At 40.1% G+C, this 12,810-nt stretch overlaps 1 protein-coding gene and 1 long non-coding RNA gene across 4 annotated transcripts in view; one reads left to right on the top strand and one right to left on the bottom strand.

Annotated features, from left to right (window-relative positions):
• Positions 1–12,810, top strand: part of LOC143903870 (uncharacterized) — a 313,718-nt gene that overhangs the window by 193,530 nt on the left and 107,378 nt on the right. The gene's annotated exons all lie outside the window — the stretch shown is intronic.
• Tmtc2 (Transmembrane O-mannosyltransferase targeting cadherins 2) overlaps positions 1–12,810 on the bottom strand; it is a 201,413-nt gene that overhangs the window by 139,336 nt on the left and 49,267 nt on the right. The window lies entirely within an intron of this gene.

Below are 12,810 nucleotides of genomic sequence, written 5' to 3'. Positions count from 1 at the left end.
CAGTGAGACAACGTTCGGATTGTTCACATCTTTATTATTACGTTTCCCGCGGCGTCGCATTGCAGTGCGCGTAGTTTTTTATCGACTAATAGTTTGCCTGGTAAATCCAATTTTTCACTTGCATTCAAATCTTAATGAAAATATTCCCATTTACCGTTGCCCGACTATTCATTTGCATGCTATCGAACTAAACAAAATACACAACTCGTTGGTTAAACGTCCAATAGCCTCGCTCGTTAGTTTCCCCCTTGTTTATTTACTTCTATTTGCACAAATGCGACCTATTTTTATATATATACATATATATATCTACATAAATGCGCTGCGTGGCTGCGCCCATTTTAATTAATAGAACATGGTTACGATCCAGCAGTAAAAAGAAATAGCTCTCGAATCCTGATCGAACCGATGAGATCGGAGAGTACTCGACAAAATCTCATTACGGTAAATGTATGCTGGCTTTCCTGATGTACGGATAATACCCGCTATCGAGGGGATGTCAGCCAGATCGTACGAATTTCATGGCATCGTAAGGTACCGACTCAGCGTACCAGAGCGACTCCTTTTATCGATATCACGAAGTGATACGTCTGAAACTGTAATCAAATCGGGGAAGCTAAATGTTGCATGCCCTAAAAAAAAGATTATATCGGTCTTTTTCAAATGTAATCGCCGAAAATTAAATTATAAACGACATGTCAATTACACTGTTCAACAAAAACGCACAAAGATGAAAATAGTCGTTTTCTGTAGTTTTTTGGGCACTGAATACAATCTCGTTTACTAAATTGCTCCATCACGTCACAATTATGAGAAATTTGCGATTAAAATTGCAAAAAGGATTATTTTAGTATATTTTTACTACGTTATAACTACTATATATGTGACATGTTGGAGAAATTTTATTGAAATTAAAGTAAAGTTAAAACTTTCATCTCATAAAAGAAATTTATTGTGTCGATTATGATTAAGAAGATATTTATGAATAATGTAGGATCTGTCTCACTATCATATAATAGTATATATAATTTTAATGTAGAGTTATATAATTTTAATGTAGAGTTAAATCACCAACGCTGGAAATTAAAACTTGCAGCTGTAGCGGACTGTTTGATATTTTAAGTAGTTTCGAAGACATACGCTCGTTGCAGTTTTTATGGTATCGAGTGAATAAAGTCAGTACTTTGGTTGTGTAAAAATAAAACTTTCTGCATATAGGCAAAATTTAATTTCATCTCTCGGGGTTTATCCCCAATAACCGAGATACCTCCGCCGGGTTAGAATTAATTCTATCCGGGAAAATATTTTTATCGCAGCCGCGTAGCGATACGCATCGTGGGAAAACGCGCGACTTAATTAAGAATTTCCGATTCGCTGTACGGCGGTCGTGGATAGCACCGTTATTACAGGATGTGCTAGTATAGCTTAGGAAAAAACGAGGAATTTAAACCATGTCACGTGTACGTTCCTCCTTTCAAAATTACTAATTACACATCAAATTTTAAAAATAATTCTAAGAAGATCTCTAATTACGAACTCGAGCTTAAATAAGTAATAAAATTTGTCGTTGGGTCTAACTCTGCAGACTGTCTATTTTTCTACTTTTTGATTTTATTTATAGCCATTTGAATTAAAGAACAGTATCCTAATATGTTAACTTAGGCAAAATCGTGGTTTGAGATTACTTAAAGAAGACAATCTTTAATGTCTGATAGGCGACCTAAGAATTATTTTTATAATGTTCTGCTTATTATACCAGCATCGATATAAATGGCTATAGAAATTTTTTTATAACGAAGATTAACTGATGTCATATTCAAATCGAGAAACTCGTCGGAAGTGCAAGAAATACAGCAGGTGAAAAGATTTAGAATAATCGATGGGGCTTCATCAATTATCAGTAATAAAGTGCGCGACAATAGAGAATATCACCGAGACAGATTACCTCGCGCGAAAATATTTTTCTTTTCATGGTCTCTTCCACACACCGGCGGTGAAGATACTTTTGTCACCATTACTTATGTCATACTCGAGAGGTTTTGCGCTTAATATCGTATTGCTCTTGTACACGGTCTGCCGTTGGGAGATAATAAAGTGATTCCCTTTTTCCCCACAGTTCTCTTTATCCCGTTTTTGGCACCGTTGAGGTCAAATGAAAATTACCCACTGTGATTCTTTATAAAACGATTTTTTTCTTTAACATATAAGCACTCGAGGCGAGTAATTTTGACGCAACGGCATCCAATCAAAGTTCCAATTAGAACAAAATTGATCATGCAAATATAATGGAAAATTTAATTATGTATTTAAAAGTTTATTAATTTTGCTCGCGATAATTTCCATTATATCGTAATGTGTCGTTGCGAATTAAGATAGCGGAAATTAAAATAAAATTTTATTTAAATCCATTTCGACACGCCGTATGTTACTTTTAAACGATAATACGCTTTTCCACAAGCGACGACGAAGCCGCTGAGGGAAGGCACGTTATTCTAAGAGAGTTAACTTCTTACATTAGCAGAAATACACGCATTACTGAGCACACACGGGGAACGTCATTAGTATCCATTAGGAAATTATGCGTTGCGAAGCGGAACGTGATCAAGATAACAAGAACCGTATGCATATCCTTTAAGCGCTGTCCGCTCCCGAATGACAAAGCGTTCTCTCCGCGCGCTCGCTTCCTGTTTTCCCAGCGACTTATTCTCCATTTTCTATTTTCGTTACGGCGTACTGGATTTCCTCCCAAAATCCTTTGCCTAATGCCGGGATCTCTGTTCCGGTCTCACCACTCTCATACTATTTATGGATACAGTCGGGCAGCACTTTAAATACGTTTATTTAATGTAAACGTTTCAAACGCGAGATATTTCATTTGTTTCGCGTCCCGTTTGTCGTTATATTGATTTGATATATACAATTAATTTACTTCATTTCATTCGTATTGCACACACGCACACATGCACAGTTTATTCCTTTTTATTATTACATATAGCTTTATTTCGAAATATTGTATCGCATATTTCTATTTGTGCGAGGAAAAATTTTTCCGGGAGTGAAATAAATTTTTTTTTGTTTTTCGTTCAACAAAGGGTTGAACGAGAAAGAAAAAAAAATTATTTTTTTCAGGCTTCGATCATTGCAGGCAGCTGCAACTTCGGGCGCAATGGCGAGCATTATGGAAATCTATGAGTTAGCGGAAGAGAACGGAATACTCAACTCTCCATCTCACACACACACACACACACACACACACACACACATCCCCAGGCACATTTTCCCCTCTCTTCTGAACCTCGCGCGATGCTACCCTATCTTCGGCCGACCAAATTATTTCCTGCGGCGCGAAACTCTCCGGGGTGCGATAAACGTCTACGTCGCGGGAACGATATTATACGGAGAGGGGGGGCAAATATTGCTGACTGTGCGATAATTATGGCAACGCAATTCGATGCAATGTCGGCCTCATTTGTCCATTACTGTCGCCCGTAAAACAATGTGAATGTGTTTTGCGGTTTACGCGCATATCCCGATTCATTTTCGCGATATCGACGGAATCAATTATTATAATTAGTGAAAAATTGGTCTGCATGTCGATTGGATGGCGTAATATGCGGTTTGCGGTAACTACAAAGGCTTGTTACGCGACTCCGAATAATATCGCATTAACTCTAAAAGTTATTCTCTCCGATACTTCAATACTTCAGCAAGTGAACTTTTCATCGTTCTTCGTTTCGCGAATTGCGCGAATATCATATCTAATCACAAGTTGGATTCTCGGTATATTATATAAGAATAATAAATTAATTTTAACACTTCACGTTTTATGGTGTAACGCTGTAACGAAAGATCTCAACAGAAGTAGCCGTTCTCTCCTCCGTCCTCTGACTGATATTCTACGTTAAAGTAAAGCAATAACTTTTCGAGTACATCCGGTAAACTTTGAGCCTTCTTCCGATCCAATAAATTAACCGCCACTTATTTCCCCGCAATTCCCTGCAATTAATATTCTTCAAGGATGTCTCGGGAACGCGCCAAGCAAATCGACGATCGATCAAATACAATTCCACACACACACACACACACACACACACACACACTTGCAGTCGATATATTCTCCACGTAATCCTTCCCCCCCCCCAGTCAAATAATGTAAAAGATGTACATCCTTCAAAGCGCTACCAACAGAAACGAGGGAAAGAAAATAAATAGCGGCTTCGTGAAAAGATCGATTCCACCTCGAAGTCGTGCGAAGTCGTGCGGGGGCTGCGTATGCTTCGGAAGAGGGTACGGAAGGGTAGGCGGTGAAAGAATGTGGGAGACGTGTGTGTGTTTCTCTTATTTCTACTTTCAGCCCTTGTCGTCGATTCGACAACGATAAGAGGAACGAGCGATAAACATCGAGTCCCGTTTAATTGGGCAAACTTTCTCTCAAGCTTGGAAAAACTGCAACTCTCTTCTCTCTCCCTTCGCTCCTCCTCGTTCGCTCCGCACCATTTTGGGGACCGGGTGAATATCCGAGAGGTTTCCTTGAATAGCAACGAGACATCGCGCTCCGCTCGATTTTAGATTCCATCCAGAACCCGTCGCATAATTTGCCTCCAATTCCGCCCGGCCCTCGCGAGAGTTTCACCCCGACGAATCTCTGTTATTCTCTCGTCTTGAATTATCGTACGATAAGGTTTGATATGCAAACTTCCCCAAAAATCGGCTTATACGCGATATATGACGCGATGATGTATGGTCGATCGATCGTTGAAAGCTATATCTTGAAGAAGCTTTTTTCATCTTAAAAACCGCTACATATATCATAAATATAGACTATCTCAAAAGATAAAAATTTTGGATATTAAATGTGTTGTATAAATCTCTTAAAGATATATTAATTTTATATAAATATTATTGTTGCATATAAATTTTTTCAAATTTGATTGTTTATACTTGAAAGATACCTCGTGTAATTTTATGTAATTTCTATATGTAAAGGGAAATAGTGATAAATCTAAGACGATTATAAAGTTATTTTATTGGAAGTGCTCTAAGTGTTCAGTTATGTATAGGTATCTCGTTATACTGCGATAGTGATGTAAAACGATTGTGACACATTGGTAACAAATAGACATAATCGGCGGATGCTGTGTCGTGTGATAATAGCTTGCGAGACGATAATTAGCTGCATACCGCATCAAGTCGTAATAGGTTCACAGTATCGAGTGTCCAATAGCACAGGTGCGATAATCGTCGAGCAACAATTCTGTTAGCAATAGAGTTACCTTGATAACATTGATCGATGCGTCGCTCCTGTCCGATGTTGATCGAACGTTCGTAATAATTATCCAAGACTGACTAGTGGGACGCACAGGTGACACTTACGTAATGTATGTAGCAGTTACGTTAATATCCGCGCGGCGCATAGTGATCTTGTAATCGATCATAACATACTCCCGCGCACGTGTCCAAAAATTCATTCGCGTAATAATAACTTCGATGTGCGGCTTGCATGACAGTTTTTTTTACAGTTGTTAGCAGGGCAGGACAAAAAAATTTCTTTTATTAAATATAAAACACGATATATATATATATATATATATATATATATATATATATATATATATCATTGAAATATGATCCGTATATGTGTGTGTGTGTGTGTGTGTGTGTGTGCGAGAGAGCGTGTGCGTGAGTGTGCGTGTGAGGGTGTGGGTGTGTGAGTGTGTGTGTGTGAGTGTGTGCGTGTGTGTGTGTGGTGTGTGTGGGTGTGTGTGCGTGTGTGTGTGTGTGTGTGGGCGTGTGTGTGTGTGTGTGTGTGTGTGTGTGTGTGTGTGTGTGTGTGTGTGTGTGTGGACTGTATAGAGTTTTAAAATATAAAATATAAAATAATATATATTTTTTACTTTATATGAAACGTATTTCTATATGTTGCTATACAAATTATCAATTTACTATATATGTCGAGTTCTTCACCAGCTTTTAAAATATTAAACAATAATTTTAGGAATAACATTTTTACATAGAATATATAAAAGGATATTAGATAAAAGCTGAAGCAATGCCAGTTAGATAGATACGACATTAAGAAGACATGTGAAAAGTAGGTTAAGAAAATAAGGAAATTGAAAGATAAAACTTTATGAATATCGCGAAGAAAAGGGCATCTGCAAGACTTCCTAGTCCTTATGCTTTTCCGAATATTTAATAGTTTTAAGAGCAAAAGATAATACACATTACATTATTATGTTCAATGAAAGAGCACCCAGCAACAATGAAGAGTATGGCTGTAAGAATCTAGATCAGACGGCTAATGGAACTGGAATATAAAGATCCGGGAAATTACGAATCCTCTGAAGAAAAAGCAATTATGTTCCGCATTTTGCGACCCGCGTATAAACCGCTGGGATTACCATGCTTTTACCGCCGCGTTCGAAAATATCACGTGAAATTTAATTGAATAATAAAGGAAATGCGATCGATCCAGTTTTACCGCTCGAACAATTAAATAGAAATTCGCACCATTGCCATTTGCAAAGAGACCGTTTTCGTTCGTCGTAAATCGGGTGACCGTGCACTAACATTTCATTTCCCGAGAGAGAGGCGTGAAAAGCGAGATCCAGCAGGCCAATTTTCGCGCTGCACGTTGAAGCCTTACGCTTCGTAAACGTACATAAACAAACGTACGCGGTTTGCGATATAGTAAAACGTAGCGAATTGTACCAAAATATAATAAAATCGTAATTTATATGGCTAAAACATGACTTGTACACATTTTCGCTTTAATTTCTTATTTGTCTTAAATCGATCGATAAAATTATTTTGATGTGATACAATTATATTTATTCAGTTAATAAATAAATAAGCAAAATTATTTAATTTTGTAATACTATATACATATACATAATAGCATTACAACACAACAACGTTTAAAACAAATAAATTATCAGAGTACAGAGTTCTTTATTTGGAAAATAAAAAAAATTCGATAAAATAATTTTATAACATTTTTATATTGAAAACATCGGAAAAAACATTGGATTTTTACTGATCGCAACATATATAGGTAGGTCTTATTGAGATTTTGTTTTTTAAGGGTAATTCTGCTTATTCACGTTACACGAAATGCAGCCACTTTATATAGCCGATACGGAGTGAGTGGAGTGACCCGCGCGATAAAGCGACAGTCGTTTGCCGGTCGCGTTTGTTTAACGCGACGCGGCGGGTTTATCGTCAAATGAAACGGAAAAATTCAATTTAGATTCCCGCCGCAACCTGCCCGACGCTTCGTACGAGGATCCTGCCACCCCCGAGCGATCCCGTGACGATCGGCACGGAAAGTGTTTCCCGTGTTCGTCGTCGGGACGGCACATAAATCCCGCTCGGGATAAGAATTCCGGGACGGGCGTGACTCCGGATCGGATTTCATGCTCTCGCGCGCCGCCGGCCGCGGATCGTTAATGTCCGAACGCCCTCGTTAATGGAATTAGATCCAATCTACGTGGATCGGAGTGTAGAGGTAGAGATATAGACACGGGGGAGAACGGGAAAATCCGCGTGCGCTTATACTAGGTGTCACCGCGTAATGATAGCTGACTCTATGATGGATTGGTTCGTTCGGTCGTGGTTTCATCATACACGCGAAACCCGCTGACGCTAACGTACGCGATACGTTGTGCAATATGAACCTCCTGGAATTGCAGTTGAAAGCCTTTTTTTCGAATATTCATTAACCGTCAAGATGCATGTTGGCGCGGATTTATTGAAAGCAAAACACGATTTGTCGATTATACGGTCAAATTAATTTTGAAGATCATCTTTCACCGCGCACGTATTTCAGTTATGCAAATCTTTTAATTAAAAATTGAAGTAAAAATAAGAATCACTTTCACTTTTAAAAGCTTATGATCCCGCTTAATTAAATTGCATTTATACAATATTACTGCGGATAACTTCATTCTTAGGTTGAAACGTTAATTAATCTGCCAATCGCTCTAAATTCGTGATTAGCGCCGTAATTACCGAAAGAGAATTTAATACTATTGACAAAACGTCACAAACCTTCCACATACGCGTTATCGATTCGCTTATGTTGCAAAATTACTGATTCGGTAATGCCGAATTTGATATATGCAATACATCATCAGATAAACAGCGGTTTAATTTTGCTGCACAACTTATAGCAGTTATATATGAAAAAAAAATTCTCTAATTCTTAATTCTATAGTTTTATCATGGCCTATTTTACTTAATATTTTCCTTTCTTTTTAGATTATTATTTTATATAATTCTCTGCTTTGTAATATATATACTCTTTTTATACGTAGCCGTTCCAAATACGCCAGTTCTCTGAAGCTATTATACTTTTCGAGGACTAGAATTATTTGTAATAACTCATAATTTATTTTCATTACGCGCAGGATTTATACCGCATTCCATTTCTCATGTATTCAAGCTCTGCCAGAGCCACAAAAGAGCTACATTCACTATCTACATTCACACCGCGAGCGAATAAAAAGCCGCTCGCGTGCGCGAGAATAGGCGCTGGCGCACGTCTAATTTACCTTCGTAGCCGCCAGTGAAGTTCCGCGGATACCAAACAAGTCTAATCGACCTCCCGACATGCTCGCGCGCGAAGTCAATGCGAACTCGATATTCGCCGTTGTGGTGTCTGTGCTTGGAAGTTCTTCCCGGGTCGTGGACGGTTGAAAGAGAGAAGCGCGGACACGTGTGCACGCGCGCACGCGCGTGTGTGTGTGTGTGTGGGTAGGGTAGGTCGTCGATAGACGGCAACCGCAAACTCGGTGGTTGCTACGACGAAGAGAGGGAAGGTTGGTTGCATCCCCTGTATGTGTGTATGCGCACGTGCGTCTTTGTGTATGTATGCTCGAAAGCGGAAAGCGGATAGCGGTGTGGCGCACACGGAATCGCGGTCGCACAATGGTCGGACCCCTTCAACTATCCCCGGGATAGCACTCGACGTCGCAAACAAGCCCCTTCGCGGACTGGTCGGTGCGCCGCGTAACGTACGGACCAAATGACAATAAATTCCGCAAATATAAGCAGTCAAACGAATTACCTCGGTGCAGCCAGGCGAAATTCTGTCTTTGCGCGAAGAGACAAGGCATCAGGAAGACGAAAACGAGGCAGAGATCCAAGAGAAGGGCACAAGAGGTAAAAGGGGTGAACGATGATAATCGTCATTAAAAAAGATAAAATTTATATTGCGAATGCAATCTTCTATAAAAATGTTTATCAGTGAAGATAGATTTAAGAATCTGAAGAGATATTGTTCAATAAATGCTTTGTAAAAGAAAAAAGTCACGACGTAGTCATAATAACGGCAGTATTAATAAAGCGAGCATAATAATAACATAGATATTAAAATAATAAGTTAAAGGGAAAATCACACACACACACACACACACACACACACACACACACACACACACACACACACACACACACACACACACACACACACACACACACACACACACAGAACTGAACTGACAATGAAATTGATGAATCGTCTTACAGGCGCATTTATTACCTTCGTAGCTTTACTGTACCAATCTGACCGCATTGCTTTGATAATCGACCTGCAGCGCGTTGCAGCCGTCATTCTCGCTACGTCGCGACGAATGGGAAAAATGAACGGTGAGAATAATCGTAAAAAGTCGACGCCGATGCTGTTGCCTTTAGGTTTAATTAATTCTGTCACTCACGCCGGACGGCCGGGCTTGGTTTATCTCGACGCGGCGCGGGAGGGAAAGTGTCGCTGTCGGTTGCGCCTGCAGTCGTCATCCGCCATTGTCACCCGATTCTGCGAACGCGGAACGAATAAATGGCGCGGCTATGAGAGACATCAAAAGACCCGTCCCGCGGCCGTTTCGAAAAACAGATATCCCGTGCCGGTTTTAATTGATAAGAACTCTCTCGCGCGCTCTTTCCTCGCAAAAAGCGAGACGCGCGAGAGAATCTCGCGCGCGGAGATCGATGTCTCGCTGAATCCGTATGCGACATATCTAATTCCCAGGATCTCTGATCCACACTTTCCACTCTCTGATCCACTTGCGAAAGATTCTAGTTTATTTCTACTTGGAGAAAATTGCACGCCGTTACTTATTGCATTTTCTTAGTAATTGATATTAAGTACCTCGGCGGTTCTAAGTATTGGAACTAAAACTTTGAAAATATAAAGCTTCCTCGCAAACTTGATCAAATAATTAAAAGGCTTCGTTGTATTTAATTACATTCTAGACGTCTCGTTTGCGCAAATACAATTTCATTTCGATCACTTAGAATCTGGAAAGTCATCGCGCGATATTTCGATATTTTATTCAATGAAGATCAACGTAAATGCATTCGCTTTAATGAGATTTTCAAAATCTGATTTATACCACTTTCAACGCAGATAGTTTACACGTGCACATATCTATATATAGACTATGTAACCATTTACTGAACTGAAATCAAAAGTAAGATATGTCGCAAAAATATATCACGTTCGCTTTATTTTTGTCGCGCAATGCGTCATGTCATTCTTACAATTAGCTTCAAACCCACAGATATTTAAATAAATGTTATTAAAACGGATAATGCATGTGAAAAAATATTCCAAGTAGGACAACGATGTAGCGCATCTCTGTTTCATCTTCTCCCCGCTTAATTTCGCATCGCGTTATCGGTGTAATGTGTTCCGCGTTATTTAATACCAGTAGAGTGGAGAGAAATAAAACGCACGTGCACCTAACATTCTACGCTACACCAGCGGCTGGTACCACCGTCGCGTTATATGTACACGTTCTTACACGGAAAAACCTCGGAAAACATCGCGACGAGCGACCGAGACGAGAAACTGCGCGTTTGTTTGCTTTTTTAACAATCGCATAGTTGCTTGCGGTCCGACGACGGAAATGCAGACCGGTGCAATGATAAGGATAGAGGTAAAAACGCAATGGGGCTCTCGAACAGATGAGGCCGCTACTCACACTTCCCACACACGTGCACTTCCCAGACATTTACCCTATAGCGGTTCTACTTGACTTGGGGATCAGGAAATGAAATTTGTTGAGCCTTTTATGATCATGTACACGTAAATAATGAGTACGTTAGCTAGGTTTATAACACCGTGGCCGACCCTATCTCACGATCGTCATCGTCGCCGCGAAAATACCCGTGCGACCCTATAGAATTGCATTTTACAGCAAAAGAAATTGTTTATATTAATCTTTGGGAATAGCAATTACGGGCCGAGCATGACGCGTTCCGGCGCGGGCGTAACTTAAACGGCAGTAATGATAGGCATCGCAGTTAAAATCGCGCAATCTCTCTTATTTATCTGACCGACTCAATTTCGAAAAGGATGTCGCATAGGAAATGCCGGGGCGAGCGGCGCTATTTTTCACTTATGTGCGCGCGCTTAGTTACTCTCTTGCCAGTTTTATGTAAATTCCCCGTACGTTTATATACGTGTATATAGGACAATGCGGCTGCAACTTATCGATCTTGGCGTTCGTTGGCCAATGTGCATAATTAAGGAAATAACGAGAATTTATACGCGTGCGAATTTTGCAACAAGTAATAGTAATTTTACGCCACCTAAATTTTGGCGATTTTTAAAATAGCTCACTGTGTTCACACCAAGCTCTAATAGGCAAAGACTATTTTAGTTTTCTAATTTTTTTTTATCTGGAACGATTTTACGAAAATAGAGATTCTTCTAATTTTAAATTGCAAATAACGTCGTTAATCCAAGCGATTTTTCTAATTATCAATTATAATTTAGAGTTGAAATTATAATGAACCATGACGGCACATATACATACACATACACATACACATACACAAGCATACAGAGAGTTTCAAACATGCCAAACCTATTCCTAAAATATTTTTCGTTAATCCGGCGCGAGTGGGCGGGCTGTATTTACCTCGAGTGGCTTAACATGTTATTGCCCCACGTACGAGTGTTGTTTCCCTGATCGATCTCTCGGGCTCAACATCCGGCTGACGTACCTGCAGCTGCAGCGTATGAATGCGACGCACGAGCCGGGCCGGGCCAGGCCGGGCCGGACGGTCGACCGCGTACGGAGAAGGAAGAAAATTCCGGCAATAAACGAGGCTGGATACGGGCCAAGTATTTTTATTGCCGAAAGGCCGTCCACCCCGTGTTGCACCCACACGGCGAGGTCGCCGCCTACGAAATAATGCGAGTTGGACCGTAATACTTGCTGCTGCGCCGCGCGACTTACGGCTCGATGCGCAGCCATTCTTGCGAACATTTTCATCGTTATCGACGCGGAAGTATCCCTGAATTACACCGCCGCGAATAAATCAGCAGACGCACTGTAGTAAGCTATTTTTAAGCGGAACGCTGGGAGAGCACACCCGCGCACCCGAGAGAGAGAGATCGCACGATAAATAAACCGATCTTAAAGTACGGAACTACTTCGCCCCCGACTTCCAATAGCGAACGCGAGAGATTTATGTATCGCGATTGTGTGCAATGTGATGCGAATCTGAAGAAAGCGGGCTGTGAAAGTTTCCGTGCCAGGTTTTCTTTTCTCTCAATGTACAATTAATGCTTAGTTGCGTCCTACCATTAATTTTAACAAATTGTCTTTTCATTTCGGCTTTAATATTTTATAGAGTATAAAACCATTTTCTCTTGTGATCACAAAGAAGTGTACTAATTACAGATGTATCTTTATGAGAGTAACAGAAAATTAAAGTCGTTTATGCTCGCATTCTCTCGCGAATAATAATGTCATTTCTTAAACAGATATACATCTCATCGTTTCGACTAATTGATCACAT

This window comes from Temnothorax americanus, unplaced genomic scaffold (genome assembly GCF_048541705.1).
Source record: "Temnothorax americanus isolate GAGA-0224 unplaced genomic scaffold, ASM4854170v1 Scaffold5, whole genome shotgun sequence".
NCBI classification, from domain to species: domain Eukaryota; kingdom Metazoa; phylum Arthropoda; class Insecta; order Hymenoptera; family Formicidae; genus Temnothorax; species Temnothorax americanus.
Note: the sequence above shows the minus strand (reverse complement) of the source record. Positions and strands in the feature narration are given on the sequence as shown.